General features: G+C 35.1%; 1 protein-coding gene across 22 annotated transcripts in view; it reads left to right on the top strand.

Annotated features, from left to right (window-relative positions):
• The window catches only part of LRRC4C (leucine rich repeat containing 4C), a 1,155,475-nt gene that overhangs the window by 546,504 nt on the left and 590,960 nt on the right, over positions 1 to 18,011 (top strand). For 6 of the 22 annotated variants that reach the window (XM_072759169.1, XM_072759167.1, XM_072759153.1 and 3 more), the window contains exon 3: positions 12,528 to 12,612. The exons of 12 other annotated variants lie outside the window; for them this stretch is intronic. The gene's annotated coding sequence lies outside the window, so the exon portion shown is untranslated. Of the gene's footprint in view, positions 1 to 8,400; positions 8,587 to 12,527; positions 12,613 to 18,011 lie in introns of those variants that run through there. 4 more of the 22 variants (XM_072759168.1, XM_072759173.1, XM_072759171.1 and 1 more) reach the window with 2 other exon arrangements.

Raw genomic sequence — 18,011 nt, 5'->3', positions numbered from 1 at the left:
TGATATATATTTAAATTTGTTTTGCTTTTATAAGAGAGTTCGCTGTCTTAATACTATTGTGTTGATTATTGTCACTGTAATATCATCCCTAGGGTTTTATCACTTTCTGCACTTTAAATGTTGATAGAAGTGATATAGGTACATATATTTTAGGTTTTAGGCACTCTTTGGAAATTCATTTTAGTTTCTGTGTAAAGTGATTTTTTACTTTCCGTACCTCCCTTTCTCCCCAGAGTCAATTCCTTTTTATTTTTATTGTATGCCTATTGTATAAAAATATCAAAATAGCTTTTGTGGATACCAGTGACTTATAGTAAATATTAAGTTTTGACAATTTTATATCACTTTTAGCTATCTTCAGCTTAACTATTAATTCATTTTTGAATTATTTTAAAATCAATATTGAATTGTTATATTTCAGTATGTCTCTCAATGTGCTTGGATATAGAGATAACTAGGCTCACTGATGGACTGCATGCGGAAGGTAAAATAAAGAGAAAAATTGATTTTATGATTATTACTTGTTGATGTTATTTTGCCAAAGCTCCTTGAAAGAAGAAAATTGCCATTTATTGAAATAGGGACTATCAGTTTGGGAGAGAGAAAAATGAATCACAGTATATTTGTTTTAGGGTATCAGGGTATTTCTAATGAATCACAGTATATTTGTTTTAGGGTATCAGGGTATTTCTCTATCACCTGTGTGAGTCATGATTTTTTTCCAGATGTTTCAAACTTTTCGATTTGAAATTGAAATAATTTTTTATAAGATAATTAGAGAATAGACACCATCAACATCATGTCTTCCTCTTCAACAGTGAAGACATGCCCTTGCTTCCCACATTCTCCTTGGAAAGGCGCTAATCCTGTAAGTTACTGCTTTAGTATTTAACAGTTTTAGAGATCAGTTAACTAGAAGGATCCCTTCTACCTCCAGACAGTTAACAGCCACAAGACAGTCAAGAATAATGAATACCCTTCTTGGGAAATTCAATTGCTTGCTGCCTCTTGGCCAATTCACTTTATCTTAAATCATGCCATGGTCTTAATTCTAGGATCAGTGAGGTTTGAGATAGGTGATGAGTGATTAGAGCAAATAATATCTTAATCTGAAAGTTGAACACACAATAGAGAAACTTTAGTAGAAAATATGTGAAAAAATATGCCAGAATTTAGAGGCAATTCTACACTTGTATATTTGCCAGGGATAATAGAAGAAAGTGATGAAAAATCATATATATGCAAATGTAGCACAGTTTGACGGTCTCTCCTACTCATTTGCCCTTTCTAGGAATATTTATATTTTGGGGACTATTTGAGTTAAAGTACATCTTCATTCCTATTTCCTCCCTTAAAATCTTGAGAAAACATAGATTCCTTCCAATCACCAATGAAGAGATGATTGGATTAAGGAAGAGACACTTATCCTTTTGTAATACATAAACAACAATTTAAACATAAATAGCTTCTGGGAGGTTTCACTGACATTATATTCTTTCTGTATTTTCAGAGTCAAACATTTTTTTTTTCTTTTTTTTTTCTTTTTTTGAGTCAAACATTTTGAAATCAGAAACTCCAAAAACAGCAAAACACAAAAACTTCTAAGTGTTTGATTCAGTAACTGCTCCTCATATGTGTCTCTCTTATATAAACAAACAAACAAGCAAACTTCTTAAATCAATAGAGCAGACCCTATGTGTATAGCAGGTCTGGAGAAACTAATACACGTTCATTGCCAAGCTAGCTTACATGAGGGGAAAAACGAGAACACTGGGGATGTCTGTCTTAGCAGAGTCCAGGTGGTCGCTACCTAGATAGATGAATAGATCAGATGTAATTTTGAATATACATTTTTCATGAGTTGAGTGGCCCGATCCCAGAAGGAAATATTCTGAGACAAAACATTTTCATCAGGCTTGAAAATATTGAGAAAACTAAAAATGCCAAGTAAATTTCCAACAGTTGTTTCAATTAGCCAAAGCCATCTGAAAACCTTTTGGAAAACAAGAAAATAAAAACATGCAAAAATACTTCTCTCTCCTAATTCCATTTTAGAATTCTAGAACTGCTACTCATTGAGAAAGATTTGAATGTCAGAGGAAGTAGGGTTTTTTTTTTTTTTTTTCTCAAGTTTTTGTTTAAACTCTAGTTAGTTAATATATATGGTAAACTTGGTTTCAGGTGTAGAATTTAGTGATTCATCACTTACATATAACACCCAGTGCTCATCACAACCAAGTGCCCTTCTTAATCCCCATCCCCCATTTAGCCCTTGCCCCACCCAAAGAAGTAGACTTTCTAGTTCATCTGGAGCTCACAGAAAAAATAACATTGAAAATACTGGCGGGGCTATCTACTGTCGTAGTGTCCTTTTCACAATAAATCCTAAAAGCTGACAGTGTTTGAGGTTGTTTTGGCACTTGTAGATATAATTAATTAAATGTGTCATTTTCAATAGTACTTGTTTTTGTTTTTGATTCTAAAATACATTCTTTTCAAAAGAGCAAATGAACAACTGTGTACATGAGTGTGTATATGTGTTTCAGTCATTGGTCAATTTTTCTGCTTAAATATTAGGGATTTCAGTAGTTATGATCATCTTCACAGTATGCAAATTTTTTTGGTTATCAAATAGGTAAAAGCGTTTCTTTGACTTTGGCTATTATCTTTACTATAATAATAAATGGAATTGCTGCATCTATGTAAGGAGTGTTCCCAGCATGACTTACATTAGATATAAAATATAACCAGTAGTATCTAAATAAGCATTATAACATTTCATGGACATCATACTATAGCAAAGATTGATTTTGTGTACATATAGATTAAAATTGTGGACCCAAAATAAATTTTTGAAGTAGCTGGCAGAGTGGTCACCTAACTTTAGGTCATGCCTGCCTAGGAAATGAGTAGACATAAAACATAGGACTGTGAATTCCTAGGCATACAGGTGAATCACACCAATTAAGCACAGCTAAATGTATGGTTATTAAATGGAGGATCTTGCTTTTATACCAAAAAATATAAATCCAAACAAATCTACCTTAACTCCCTTCTTTAAAATTTTAGGAAATGGAAGTTAGAAAAATCAAGGGACTTCAAAATATGAAGCCACGGTTGTCCTGTGATGGCAGGAAAATGGAGAGATAGAGATGACATAATAAAGATGATGTTGGTGGATGCGATAGTAACAAATAATGGCCATTTAAGGAGACCTTTGAGTAGTTTATCTCATGTAATCCTTGCAATCACCCTATAAGGAAGGCATTATTTTTAGAACACAGGGAGGTAAAGCTCGGAGAGAATACATACTTTGCCCTAGGATGTATGGCTGGTAAACGTTGGAGCTAAGAGTCAATTTTTGATCTGATCTGAATATAAAGTCAATGATTTTGAAATGTTTCCATTATTTTTTGGCACATACCCATTCTTATTCTGAGGGTTGTGTTATAAAATAAGGTTTTCTAGGAATCTTAAATGGATTTCTATCATATTAGGAATATTTGACCTACAGAGGAGAGCATGAAGCAGTACTTTTAAGAGTCTTTGATGTTCCCCAAATAGTGCATAGAATCAATTCTAGAACCTTCTTTTCATACATATTTTATTATTGACATATAATATCAGAGCATATGATATACCTAATAGCTCTCTGTAGGTGCTTAACCTGCTCCTACATAATGGGCCAGAACTTAGGGCAAATATAATTTGTATTATAACAGTGGATCGTCTGCCCTTTCATACAAAGCTTTCCCGTCGTAGGTCATGAGATTGAATTGTTTTCCTCAGTGATGAAACCAGGATGGCACGGATTCACTTACCCTCACGTAGTGGAGACCTGCAGAGAAGGTTGGTTAGGCTGAGAGAGCAAATGCATGCCCCAGAAGCCAGAATTCTGTGTAATCGTTAAAGAACTAACTAGCAAGTCATGTGACTCTGGGCTCCTAAGTGTGCTATTTTTGTAGTAACTCTTTCCTTTTTAGATTGTTCCACTTTTTTTTTTTTCTTTTCCTTTTGAACATACAATGACTGGAATTAAATTGTAGAGACACACTTACCAATGTTGCAAATGAAGTGCTATGAATATGAAATATGTTGGATGACAAATTTAAGATCCAAAAATATCTTTACCAAAGGGAGCAATGGACCGAATCTAACAAGATGAGATGTAGTAAGAATACACACCGGCAAATTTAACTGCCATTATATTTTTACTGCTTATTGCTGATATAAGGGAACGCCATTGATATTTTATGATTTAATCTAGCCAACATACTAATATTTCTCTTGTATTTTATAGTGAATTCTTCAGTATTTTCTAAATATATAACCATGCAATCTTCAAATACTAATATTTTTATGTCTTCCTTTATCTTTTATGCCTTTCTGTATCTATAACTTTCATTTACGTTTCCTGCTTTATTTTGCATTTTCTGGAACTTCTAGGTTAATGGCTTCTTTTCTAATAAGTGGATTTCTAAAACTGAGTGTTCTTTGTCCTTAGTCGGTTCCATGTCTTTGTAAGGATCATGGGTGGCATTAGAAACAACATATACTCTGAGAGATAGTTTAGAGATATGTTGGTCAAAGAAGTATGGACCATGGACCAGTGACAGTCTGTGAACTTAACAACAATCCCTAAAAGTATAAGTACATAAATGGAATGTCAGCGTTTAGAAATTTTATAGCAATTTGATCAAACAATTTTGTCTTTTGAATTTAGTAATAAAACCCATAGTCTTTTACTTTGTGTATCTTTGTCTTCATTTAGTAATTCATTTTTATAATATTTTATATAAGTGTCAGTCTGCAATAATGGGAAAAATTACTTGTCCTTGATAGGTTTAGGAGCACTGCTCTATCAGGGAAAAGAATATTGGGATGGTGGTTGAGCTAAGTGAATTCTATGTTTATGTTTCCTTTAAACTTCAAAAATCTCTGTATATAACTATCCCTATTGAAAACTATAATTCTACTGTTTTGAGACAGTTCATATGACATTTCTAATCAAGTAACCAAAGTTTTGAGAATAGAATTAGAAAGTGTATATACTTATTCAAATTCCAGAATCCTAAGCTGTGTTAGTCACTTTTCTGGTTATTGTTGTTGTTTGGCTTTGTTTTCTTTCCATATGTTTTGTTGAGCCTCTTTCTCAGTCCAGAATCCAATCCACAACACTCAAAATGGAATATCAATGTTAAGATAGACCTATCAAGGAGCAGAGCTGTTGGCATTGTGTTTACTAAATGTCTTAATTAATTTGATTCTTATTTCCAGGAACCTTTTTTATTTAAATGATCTTCAAGGGATGTGAAAGTCAGGACAGCAATGACAGCTTCATGTAGAAACCTGCATCCATTAAGACATCTCAGTAACAAAGATATATATATATATATATATATATAATCATTTATTTTAATTTTTGAATGCATGGCATATATGATAAATGGCACACATATATGAGATATTTGTCCATGAATGGGCCCTACAATATACCTAATTTCCAGTTGCACTTATAACTCTCCTTCTTTCTCATCCACTCCAGGTGTTATACTTGATTTCAAGAAGATATAGAATATATTACTTATTAGATTAGTATTGAATACATTATTTTCCTAGCTTTAGATCTTTATAATTTTATCATAGATCACTTATATATATATGTATATATATATATAAAATTTTTTTTTGCAATTCTGTTCTAGATTATTTTTCATCTTACACATTACTGTCATGAGCAGTGTGTCACAATACTGCAGTTGTGATCTGCTCGTTATATGTAGAGCACACACATAGACACATGAACACACCTATATAACAGTTTTCATAAAAGACTATAAGGTAGAGAGTGATCTTTTTACTTAGACCCAATTCCCTTATGTGACAGATGAAGACATAAAGTACATATCAACAGAGATGAAATTGTTTCCATAGTCATTCATTCTGTGGTCTACGTAAAACAAGCTTTCTTGCTTAGCAGTGGTCTCTCTTTTCTCTCTTACTCTCTTTCTCTTTCATGCAAACGCACAAACGGAACCGTTCATACACATTTCAATAATTGTTTCTAGAAACTCAATATTACACACTTATTGGGTTTAAACATTTTTTAAACACTCTCTATTATTTGGGAGATAAATAATCATTTACAAATTGCTATTTTCAGGGCACCTAGGTGGCTCAGTTGATTGAGCTTCTGAATCTTGATTTCATTCAGCTCAGGTCATGATCTCAGGCTGGTGGGATCAAGCCCTGCATAAGGCTCCATCCTCAGCAGGGGAGTCTGCTTCTCTCTTTTCCTTTCCCCCAACCCCTGCTTATGCTCTCTCTCTCTCTCTCTCTCAAATAAATAAATAATTTTTAAACAATTGTTATATTTCAGGAATCACAAAGGATATATTCAGTTTATAACTTTGCTGATCATTATGGAAGCCAATACTCATACATGGCCATTGAGTGCTTGAGATGAGGCTGTCCAATTTGGGATGTCCTGTAGGATATATATATTCCAAAGCTCAAAGTTCTTTTTTTCTTTTTTTTCAAAGCTCAAAGTTCTAATTTGAAAATAATAATTTAAAATATCTTAGTGATATTTTTGTATTGGTTTTCATGTTGATAATATTTTAGATAGGTTTGTCTATATAAAATATATTAAAATTAATTTCACCTGTTTCTTATTGTTACTACTAAAAAATTTAGAGTCACATACTTGTCTCCCATTATATATATATATATATATATTTTTTTTTTTTTTTTTCATTAAGTAGCCCGGTTTAGAATCTTCCATATATCTGTAAATATTTTCCATTTTGCTAAAAATGCCCAGCAGAGATTTTATATTAGAAGACAAGTCAAAGAAAAATTCTGAGCCTGAGTTTGGTAAATTCCCTTTACAGTTAATTTAGATAAGTATCAAGCCAAGATCTGCTCTGCCTTTCTAAATATCATCTAACGTTATAACCACACCCATGAAGTAAGTTTTACACAGCTTTAATTGAAATAGAAAGGTCAATAGAATTTTAAAGATTAACGGTATATGTTAACATTTTACAAGGATACAAAATATGCCAAGGTCTGTGAAGCCCTCACATGCTTATGTTGAATTACATGTCATCACAATCATGGCCAAAATGCACCAGCTCAGAATATGTTCAAAATAAGTGAATTCATATGGTCTTAACAATCATTAATAATTATAAATATTCCCTTTTTTTCTATGTGATAAATTGTCTACTTCCTCTGTACTGCCTCTTCCTAGGTCCTTTAGTAGTTGTATTTAAATCATATCTAATTTTTGTTTTGATATTTTCAACATTTTATAAATTAGAATTTATTCCAAATCAAAAAATAGTTTTTCTTTCAATATGTTGTGCCAAAGGAAAAAAAAAAAAAAAAGACTGATAAGGAAACAGAAGAACCAGATTCCAACCTTTGTTTTTATGAACTTGCCTTTCAGTTTATCAGAGTGTTCTTCATTGTTAACTGAGATTGTAGTAGGTATTTTTAAGCCCCTTCCACTTCTGCCCATGATTTTGGGATCCTAATTATGATATTTCTTAATGAAACATGATGGTTCTGTGTTGTTCTGATTTGTGGTAGTAACTGTTATATCTCCAGTGCCTAGAACAGAGTCTGGCATATTAAAAAAAGTGTTTTTAAATTTGTTTAGCTATAATGCCCAAGCAGGAATACTACAGCAATTCTAGATATTAACCTGTTATTTTTAATATTTTAAATGTATATTTTCAATAATTTAAAATCTTCATTTATATACAGTTGGCACCTAAAAAACATGGGTTTGAACTGTGTATGGGTCCACTTCATGGATTTTCTTTTTTATAAATATAGTAGAGTTCTATAAATGTATTTTCTCTTCCTCTTGATTTTCTTCATAACATTTTCTTTTCAACTGCTGACTTTATTGCAGGAATACGGAGTCCTCCCGTATTGCAGGAATATGGGAGTCAAAAGTTATAACTGGATTTTTTTATTGCACAGGAGTCAGTGTCCCTTTACTCTCATGTTGTTCAAGGATTAGTGTGTTTTATGACTATATAATTTTAACTATATATATTTCATAATTTTAATATTAAGTTTATATTTAATTATGAAGTTAAGGTTTAAAATCTAATTACTTATTTTTATGACAGGACTGTTTCACCCTATGTGTCCTGGAGATGAGGGGCAGGAAGGCCGCTGCACCATATATGTCTGCTTGGGGCACTTTGAGTGGGTCTATTTGAAAACCTTAAACTAATTCCTACCTGGTTACTAAGGGATTAGATTATATTACAAATATTTGAATCCTTTCTCTCTTCTCCTAGAGGATTATGAGATTCAATTTTACCTTTTATGCATTATCAGAAATCAGAAGTAATCTTTTAAAATATTTATTTATTTTAGAGAGAGAGAGCGACAGAGCGAACATGAGTGCGATGGGCAGAGGGAGAGAGAAACTCAAGCAGACTCCATGCTGAGTGTGGAACCCGATGTGTGGCTCCATATCATGACCCTGAGATCACAATCTGAGCTGAAACTAAGAGTTGGTGGCTGAACCGACTGCACCACACAGCTGCCCCAACAGCAGAAGTAATATTATAAATATTTATTTTATGCTTAGATATTATTACTTAGAAGCCAATGAAAAGTCACTGTGTATAAGATTTAACATTCCAGTCGTGCATTCCTCAAGCATTTCTGTCGCTGCTGCTCATTGTCTAGGATGTAATATCTGACCTCTGGAGAGACACCAGAAAAGAGAATCAATATTTAAGTTTCTGGGGCACATGGATGCTTCAGTGGTTGAATGTCTGCCTTCGGCTTGAGTTATGACCCTGGTGTCCTGGGATCAAGCCTGGCATCTGGCTCCCCCCAGGGAGCCTGCTTCTCCCTCTGCTATGTCTCTGCCTCTCTGTCTATGTCTCTCATGAATAAATAAAATCTTAAATATATATATATATATATATATATTTATTTATTTATTTATTTATTTATATTTAAGGTTCTACTAACAGAGTGACATGAAAATACTATTGGCAGCATTGGTGATAGCAACAAGTTTCTTTTGATACTTCAGATCAGACACTGTAATTTATTTCTCAACAGCCATTTCACTGCAGCAGATAAACTGACATCAACTATGATAAGTTCGTCTTCTTTGCCATGGATTGGTTCAGGGGCTTGGGGGTATTAGGGAAAGAAATGTCTTGTTCTTGGGACCAAAAGGAGGTTAGTCATATAACTAAGGATGGATACAGATCATCCATTGGTGACCAGCTTACAAAGCAAGATGAATCAGCCTTGTCTTATGCCACAGATGGGGGCTTAAGCATCAAAAATTCATTTTCTCGCTGTTCTGGAGGCTGGAAATCTAAAAATCAAGGTGGCAGCAATATCGGTTTCTCCTGAGAAGCTCTCTTCCTGGCTTGCAGACTGCCACCTTCTTTCTGTGTCCTTACGTGGCTGAGAAAGAGCCAGAGTGAGCTCTGCAATCCCTTAATATAAGGACACTAGTCTCATCATGAGGGTCTTGCCCCAACACTTTTTCGAAACTAATTACCTCCCCCAAAGCCTTATTTCCAATACTTTCTTCATATTGGGGGTTAGGGCTTCAATATATGAATTTGAGGAGAACACCATTCAGTCCACAGGAAGCCTCACATTGTGTACATCGGTATGAAGGGTGAAGGGAGACTCCTGTATCAACCAGTTCTGAACCCTGCAGAATGTGATTTCTTCATCTGTGAGTTCTCATATCTCCCTTTTATTTTACATCAGTTTGATTTGTATTTTCTTTCTCCCTTCCTCCTTCTCTTCCTTCCTTTCTTCCTTCCTCTCTCCCTTCCTCCTCCCTCCTTTCTTTCTCTCTCTCTCCCTCAGTAAAGTGCTTACTAACTAATGAACTCTGTGTATAATCTCATTAGCACTAGAGGGCTACCATTCAGAATTGGTCCTGGGCACTGACTCTTGGTTCCGTTGAGCAATTTCTCTTCCAAGAAAACTTGGAACAGTGATAGGAGAGGGGAAATCTGCCCTTGGCAGGACTTTGGACATCAGGGACAGTCAAGAGTTGACTGCTTTCACTGCAGCTTTATTCAGCATCTACAGCAAGAATGGGGACACAATGAGATGCCAATTGGTATTACGTGTATCAACAGAGCAATGGAAGGTTGGGGGGAAAAAACTCCACATAGTTGTCCCTAATATTTTGACACATGAGTTTATATCCATCCGCATTCAAATCCATTATTGAATATGTGTATGTATCTTTCCATGAGAAGCTACCTTCAGCCTAGCAAAAGCACGTATGCCATTTTCTCTCTTACTACTGCAGTCACATTATAATTCTGAATAACCTATGCTTGTTTTTATACCTTAACACCCCAAAACATGCAACTTATTCTGCTATTTGTCTTGCTTGCAATCACGTATTCATCCCTTAGGACTCTATTCAACCGTTACTTCCTCTGTCAAGTCTTCTTTGAATGAGCACTGACCCAAACATTTCCAGAAGCAATAATAATTAATTTTCAGTGTTTTTAAGACCTTTGTGGGTAACTCTTAAAAGCATCTTACTGTGTCTGTATTATTAGTTTATCTGTACATCTAATCACGATATGAAATGGTATCCTGAGCATAGAGATTACACCATTTTTTTGTTGTTGTTGTTTTCATTGCCCAGCACCTGGCACAGAGATTCATTAATCTTGGGCTCAGCATTAATGTACATTTTTTGATTCTATGGAAAATGATTAATGATTTGATGGCCAAATCAATGGCCAGAATGATTTTTTAAAATCTTTCTATAGCACACATCTGAATTTGGACAATATTGTTTCAAATGGCCTTAGTTTTGGCAGAATGAATATTCTTTGGATTTTTTTTTTACACAACTTTCCAAAATGCTTGGTGTTAAATATCATCCAACAAAGTAATTCGAACAGCTTTTAGCTATATTCAGGAACAAGTCTGTAGCAATAGTCTTTGAGTTACTGTATTGCCAAAGAAATTACTAATATTTCTAAGCAGCTCTGTAACCATATGTTACTCTGCAACAGCATTCCAGAATGTTTCTGCGTTACAGTTCCAGGGGCTTCAAACCTTTCCATCTCTGAGACAAGAATAAGAATTCATCCAGAGTTTCAACTTGCTTTATGGTTGTCCGAGCATACTATTTAAATATGGTATGACTTGATGATCGGAAGGAGTTTTCTGAACTACCTCTTCCTTTGTTTTTCCACCCTCAATATCATAATAATGCTCAAGCATGTTCTACATATCATACGACTTTTCATTTCATTTTCCAATGAGCCAATATTTCCATCAAAGCAGAATTCAGAGATCTTGTTTATGGAGACATAATCATTTGTAGAGAAACCAATTATGATGTAAACAGCACTGAGACTTCAGGTAGGAGGATGAATGGCAGGAAATACTGAATTCTGACTAAAATTTTTGGCTGTGCATTTTTATATTTAGAAACCAGGGTATGGACAGAAAGAAAAAAATTAAAAATGTGTTGAGTAAAAAAACGAACTATGTTTTATAAAATAAATAGTTTTAATAACTATTCTGGTATAGTTTTGTAAATATTTAGATTTATGGCTTAGGTAGTTTGGTGGCAGACGGCAGTAGAGAATAGGAAGAATGGGGATTTTGTCATCCTAAGACTTTTAGTAATATTTCACAAGTACAGTTTTAAAGACTGATTGTCTAGTCCAAACCATTAATTTTGCCGATGAGGAAATGCAACCCTGTAGGGTATAGAAAACTTGCTGTAGGCTACAGAAGTAGTTAGTGGCAGAGCCAGAACAGGAACTAAGCTTTTTATGACATTTTTCCTATCAGTAATTTTCTGAGTTTAAAATATGGCAACATTCATTTGCATATTTTTTTTTTCCGTATCCAAACCATTTAATGCTAAAAACCTGAACATTTCCATTCAGTATAAAGCTGGAAAATGTAAATCTGAGATTAAAGTACAGCTCAAAACCTCACATTGTTTAAATATATATGAAGAATTCATTCATAGAACATGTCGATGCGTGTTGCCATTAGCTTGGAGACCTGGGAATATTCTTCACCTTAGTGAACTACAACATATTCTTCATGGAAATCAGGCAACTAGTTAATATGGTCTTTTGCATTTATGTAGCTACATCATCCTAGTGAAGTTCACTTATTTTCACTATATTAGGAAAAAAAACTTTGGCTTAATTCATATGGTTAAATCAAGAAAATCATGCAATATTTATGCATATAGGTGTTTGTGGATACTGTATACATTTACATAGCATATGTTTCATTCTTTTTTTAAGAGTATATATGTTTGTATGTTTGTGTGTATATACAAAATAAATATACACGTGAAAATTTGTTCAAGCATAATTTTGGCTTTATGTAATTCTTGTCATAGGCACTGCTTTTAGGAACATTCATCAATTAATAAGATGATGTGAATCTGTTGTATTGATGGACTTGTAAATTTGAGGGAACTCTAAAAAGGAACTATGATGCTTTCTATCTTTTAGGAGAACAAGGACATCTTCCCTGGAAAAGGTCATGCCTTGTCATCAGAGAGGGATCTATCTTACCTTCCTTAATCCGTCACATATGGTACTTACTTTACTTATTTGATAGTTAAATGTGGAAACCTATAGAGCATGTTCTCTGGAATTGGAATAATTAATAATTCATATTACATATGCACATTTCATTGTACCAAAAAAAAAAAAAAAAAAAAGAAAAAGAAGAAAAAAGATCCAGGTAGTTAATATTTCCAGTCTGAAATATCCTCACATTATTTATCAGCATTCTTTATTGTCCAAATTTTCCTTTCTCTCTGGGGAACCATGAACTGGAGTTTACATGTAGTTTGTATTTATCACTGTATTATGTAGATTTTACTGGTATTAGTTTTTAGTTCACCTTAAAGAGTCCATGTATATCTATCTAGAAGATGTTTACAAGGATTTTTGTCTTTGCTTCTGGCTTCAGGCTCAAGAAGAACTTTTTTTTATTATTTTTTCCTTAACTTTCTGCCCATATAGCAGTTATACTTTATCTGATTTTCACAGATATGTGTAATAATGGACAACAATACCTGTCTGAGACCTCAGAACATGTGGCTTCCTTCACAGAAAAGAACTTCAGCTTCCTTAGGGAACATAAATTAGTACAGGCCCACTGTTTTGCAACCAAAGATGAAAAAAAAAATAATTTATTAGCCTACAATGGATTTAAGCAAATAGGTTCAGCAGCCAATCTCCCAGACATGCTTAATTGAATATTCAAATTGCTACAGTCTTTAAACACTTGTATTATAATAAAACTGGTTTTTTGTGGGGCTTGAGGAAGTCCGTGCTCTTTAGATATTGCTTTTAAATCATCAAGACATGGTGACTTTATTGCATACATTATTACAGACTGAGTTCTTCGTGAGCTCTCTCAGAATGATCATGTTATCTAAGGACATTACATAATTTTTTTAGTAAAATACAGCTTCCGAAGAGAGTATCAATCTTCAGTTCCCATGGAAGTTTTTGTTTCTGCTGTTAGTTTTGCTGGGTTTTGTTTTTACTAAAGGAGAATTAAACCTTCTTGATACTATTGTTCTCTGTCTGTATGGGAATATTTCAGCTAATGGACTGAAATCCTCCAAGTTCAAATGTTGTCCTGAAACTCAGCTGGCCTCTAAAAGTACATGGGAACATTTAAAATATAGGATAACATGGGTATCCCTGGGTGACTCAGTGTTTAGTGCCTGCCTTTGGCCCAGGGCGTGATCCTGGAGACCCGGGATCAAGTCCCACATCAGGCTCCCTGCATGGAGCCTGCTTCTCCCTCTGCCTGTGTCTCTGCCTCTCTCTCTCTCTCATTGATGAATAAATAAAAAATCTTTTAAAAAATCTTGTCCTATGCACTCAAAGGATAGAAAAATTAAAAAATATATATATAGGATAACGTGAGTTGTCATGTCTCCATTCTCTCAACTGGTGTGAAAGGCAGTCAGGTGGTTAACAACCATCTCAAATACAGAAACCACTGGAAATGAGCTTGATGTGGAAAGTTCCAGCCTTTTTAATGTATCATTTCAGTAGGTCAGTCCAATACCATTGGACTTATTTACCATTTAGCATCTATATTTTAGATGTTTTAAAAGGAAAATACCTGATTTTTGGTTGTGGGTGTAAAATACTGCAATTTTTAAAAGAGAGGGCATCTGGCAATACCCTTGGGCAGAATCTTTCTCATTGCAACTTTGTGCTTCTGCTTATTATCCTCCTGCCTCAAAAGTAGCGGCAGCTCATCAGAACTCTGTTCGCAGTAATTGGTGAAATCTTTTTGGAATCCTTCAGGCTGTATAAATGTCAAATGCTGCTGTTATTGCCATTATTAATGGGGCTTTGGGTAGAGAGGGAGGAGAAAGGAATAGCTTGACTGTATTAACATGCATTGACTACATATTGACTGCAAAGAAGAATTGTATCTGCAGGAAGAAAGTTCAATTTCCATGATTTAGTAAGCAATTGAGAGATAGCAATCTGGCTAAGTAGAAAGGAATGATTTGCTCTTTAACAAGCAGTTAGTTATACCTGGGAGGGAAAATAACTCTCTCCTTTATAAATCCGCTCCTGGTTTTGCGCCTGTGGACACCGTAAGTAAGGGTGTGCCCCACAGAAAGAAATCTTCATAAACCCAGCAATTTTCTAATTTTACTCTCCTGTACCCATTGAATATATATGAGTCCCAAAGAATTTCAAAGAATAGAGATACATGAAGTGCAAGAAAAAAAAAAAAGGTGCTATTTTCATTTCTTTTTTCTTCTTTTTCTTGGAAGGCATACACCAAAACAAACAAACAACCCTGTGCAATTGGCTTCTTTCGTTCTACAAATCTTTTAGCTTTTCCTGGCTTCATGGCCTGCATCCAACACGTGTGGATGCTGAGTGGATTCTGGCAGGCTCTGTAACAGGATGAGTCCTGTGTCAGGAGGGAAAGGAAACGCCCCCATATTGATCCACTTTTCTTTAAAAGACATAGAAATGGGAAAACTGAAGACCAGGTTAAAGCCATCTATGTGTTGTGACATATGCTTCAGCTTTGGAGCTTAGGATCCACTTTAGGATGTTTGTATTACCCTGAATGGCATTAATTATTATTATTCTTTTTAAGGATTTATTCATTTGAGAGAGAGCGGGTGCAGGGGCACACACAAGCTGGGGGGTTGGGGGAGGAGCAGAGGGGGAGGGAGAGAGTCTTAAGCAGGTTCTGTGCTGAGCAGACATAGGGCTGGATTGCAGGACCCTGAGACCATAACCTGAGCTAAAATCAAGAGTCCTTGGCTCAACCAGTGGAGCCAACCAGGCGCCCCATGAATAGCACTAATTATTTAAAGTGACTTTTACCTTATTGTTATGGCCAGTGAATGATTGAGTTCTTGCTGTGAGTGCCAGGTTGTGTTTCAGAGAGGACAGAGTGAGTTTAGATGTGGCTTGAGATGTCAGAATGTAATTTGACAGGGAGAAGGGAAATAGGCATATATTAATCACCCATATCTTGGTGGCTTGGAATAGTGACAGCCTTTTTTTTTTTTTTTTCCCATTTTTTTTTTCCTGTGATATTTCAATGTATTTATTTTCCTGTCTGGCTAAACACAGACTCCTGTGGGTGATTCTAAAGAAACTGAGTCCGAGCGATCTCCTTTAAGAGAAGAAGTGATGGAGGATTCTTTCTGGCTGCATCTGAATCATCTGTATCTTGGGGGGCTGGGCATAGTGAGAGCCATTGTTTTTATGAATGGAGGTTTTAATCAGTGCTCCCAGAAACTACTGGGAGACCTTGAATAATCTAGTTGGCTTTTCGAAGTCTCATTTTCTCTGTATATGGGAAGGAAATTTTATTTATTTATTTTTTATTGGTGTTCAATTTGCCAACATACAGAATAACACCCAGTGCTCATCCCATCAAGTGGCCCCCTCAGAGCCCATCACCCAGTAACCCCCACCCCCTGCCCACCTCCCCTTCCACCACCCCTTGTTCGTTTCCCAGACTTAGGAGTCTTCATGTTCTGTCTCCCTTTCTGATATTTCCCACTCATTTTTTTCTCCTTTCCCCTTTATTCTATGGGAAGGAAATTTAAAAATCAAGCTGAGTTTTTATGAAGATTAAGTGATCTTGTGTGTGTAGAGGCACCTATAGAAGGTCTAGTCCTTAGCAGGTACCGGATAAATACCAGTTTCCCTCTCTTGCAGCCTGAAATGCCATAATCTCCTCTGTAATAGCCACTTCAAAGCACAGACCCACTCACCGGAGGAGAGCAGTGACCTGACCCAGCAGTGGGGCAGGAGGTGATGGCCACATCTATGTTAGTCCAGATGTCGTGAGAGGGCGTCCCTCCCTTTACCAGATCCCCTGTGACCTAGCATGTGAGACTGTGGACAATTGAGTAGCTAGGATTAACAAGAAACAGTGACTACAATTCGAGTTTTGACTGGGGGCAAGGGGCCCTGGGTCTCCCCCCATAGAGCCATATGGACATTTCCAATAATGTAATATTGTGACTGGCAGGCCAGTTTCGAAATATGTATTAGATATTTCAATGAAGAAGACTATTAGCATGATGAATGATGCCTCCGACGTTCATGAATTTAGATGAGTACTAATAGAATGGTTAGAAAAACAAAGCTTGGTTGGAGTGAATATTTAAATGTGGAGATTTCCAGTAACGGGAAGATGAATCCGGAGATTTGGGGTGATGGATCTTTGTAAGCTGCCCTACCTTGCTCCCTATTTTACATATGAAGCAAACTGTTTAGGAAGTAATCAAGGGGACTTTCTACTTTCCTTTTTAATTTTCATTTTTAATTTCATTAGTTTTCATTGTAATCTGTTTTTAATTTTTAATTTTATACAAAAACTATACATTTTTAACAGCTTTATTGAAATGTAATGCCATACATTTCATATGTTAGAAATGTCCAACATTACGATTTTAAATGAAATCATAGAGCTGTAGAACTAGTATCAATTTCCAGCTTTAAAATATGTCATTTTCCCTCCTAAATTTCCCTTATGCTTTTTGCAGTTATTTCCCACTCTGTACCCTCAGCCTTTGACAAACACAGATCTGTGTTGTGTCTGTAAACCTGCCTTTTCTGTGCATTTCAATATAAATAGAACCATGCACTCTGCGGTCTTTTGCATCTGGTTTCTTTTACTTACTGTCAGATTTTTGAAACCCATCCCTGTGGAAGTCCATCAGCAGTGGTTCAGTCCCATTGTACTGCTCAATCTTATTTCACTGTTTGGTTATACCACATTTTGTTTATCAATTTTCCAGGAAATAGGCTTTGGATTGTTCCTCATTTTGGCGATTTTGAGTGCTGCTGCTGCTGCTGTGACTTTTGGGTAGTTTTTCTTGTATGAACACATATTTCCATTTCTCCTGGATAGATTCTTAAGAGAGACTGGAGTTGCAAGGCCACATTTAGGTTTATATTTAACACTGTAAGTGGTGAACTGTTTTCTAAAGTAGCTTCACCATTGACATTTCTTCCAGCAATGTATGAGGATTCCAGTTTTTCCACTTCTTTATGAATACGTACTATTAGCTTTCTTTTTCATTAGAAGGTATGCTGTGATATCTTCTTGTGGGTTTAATTCCTACTTCCCTAATGACTAGAGATGTTGAGAATCTTTTTAAAATTTGCCTGTTAGCTATTCACATGTCTTCCTTAGTAAAATGTCTCTTCAAATCCTTTGCCAATTTTTAAATTGTTTGTTCCTTTTCTTATTATTGAGTTCTAACTATTTTTATTCAAATTCCTTGTCAGGTATATGATTATAAAAATATGTATCCTACTATGTTGCTTGTCTTTTGTTTCCTGACTGGTGTCATTTGAATGACAAGTTCAACTCTTTTAGAAATTATAAATTTGCCATCTCTAGTGTGTAGACTATTGATTCAGATCTGTCTTTGTAATAATAATTACAATAGATTTTTAAGTCATTAT

This window comes from Vulpes vulpes, chromosome 5 (assembly GCF_048418805.1).
Source record: "Vulpes vulpes isolate BD-2025 chromosome 5, VulVul3, whole genome shotgun sequence".
Lineage (NCBI taxonomy): Eukaryota > Metazoa > Chordata > Mammalia > Carnivora > Canidae > Vulpes > Vulpes vulpes.
This window is presented reverse-complemented; position numbering and strand designations above follow the sequence as displayed.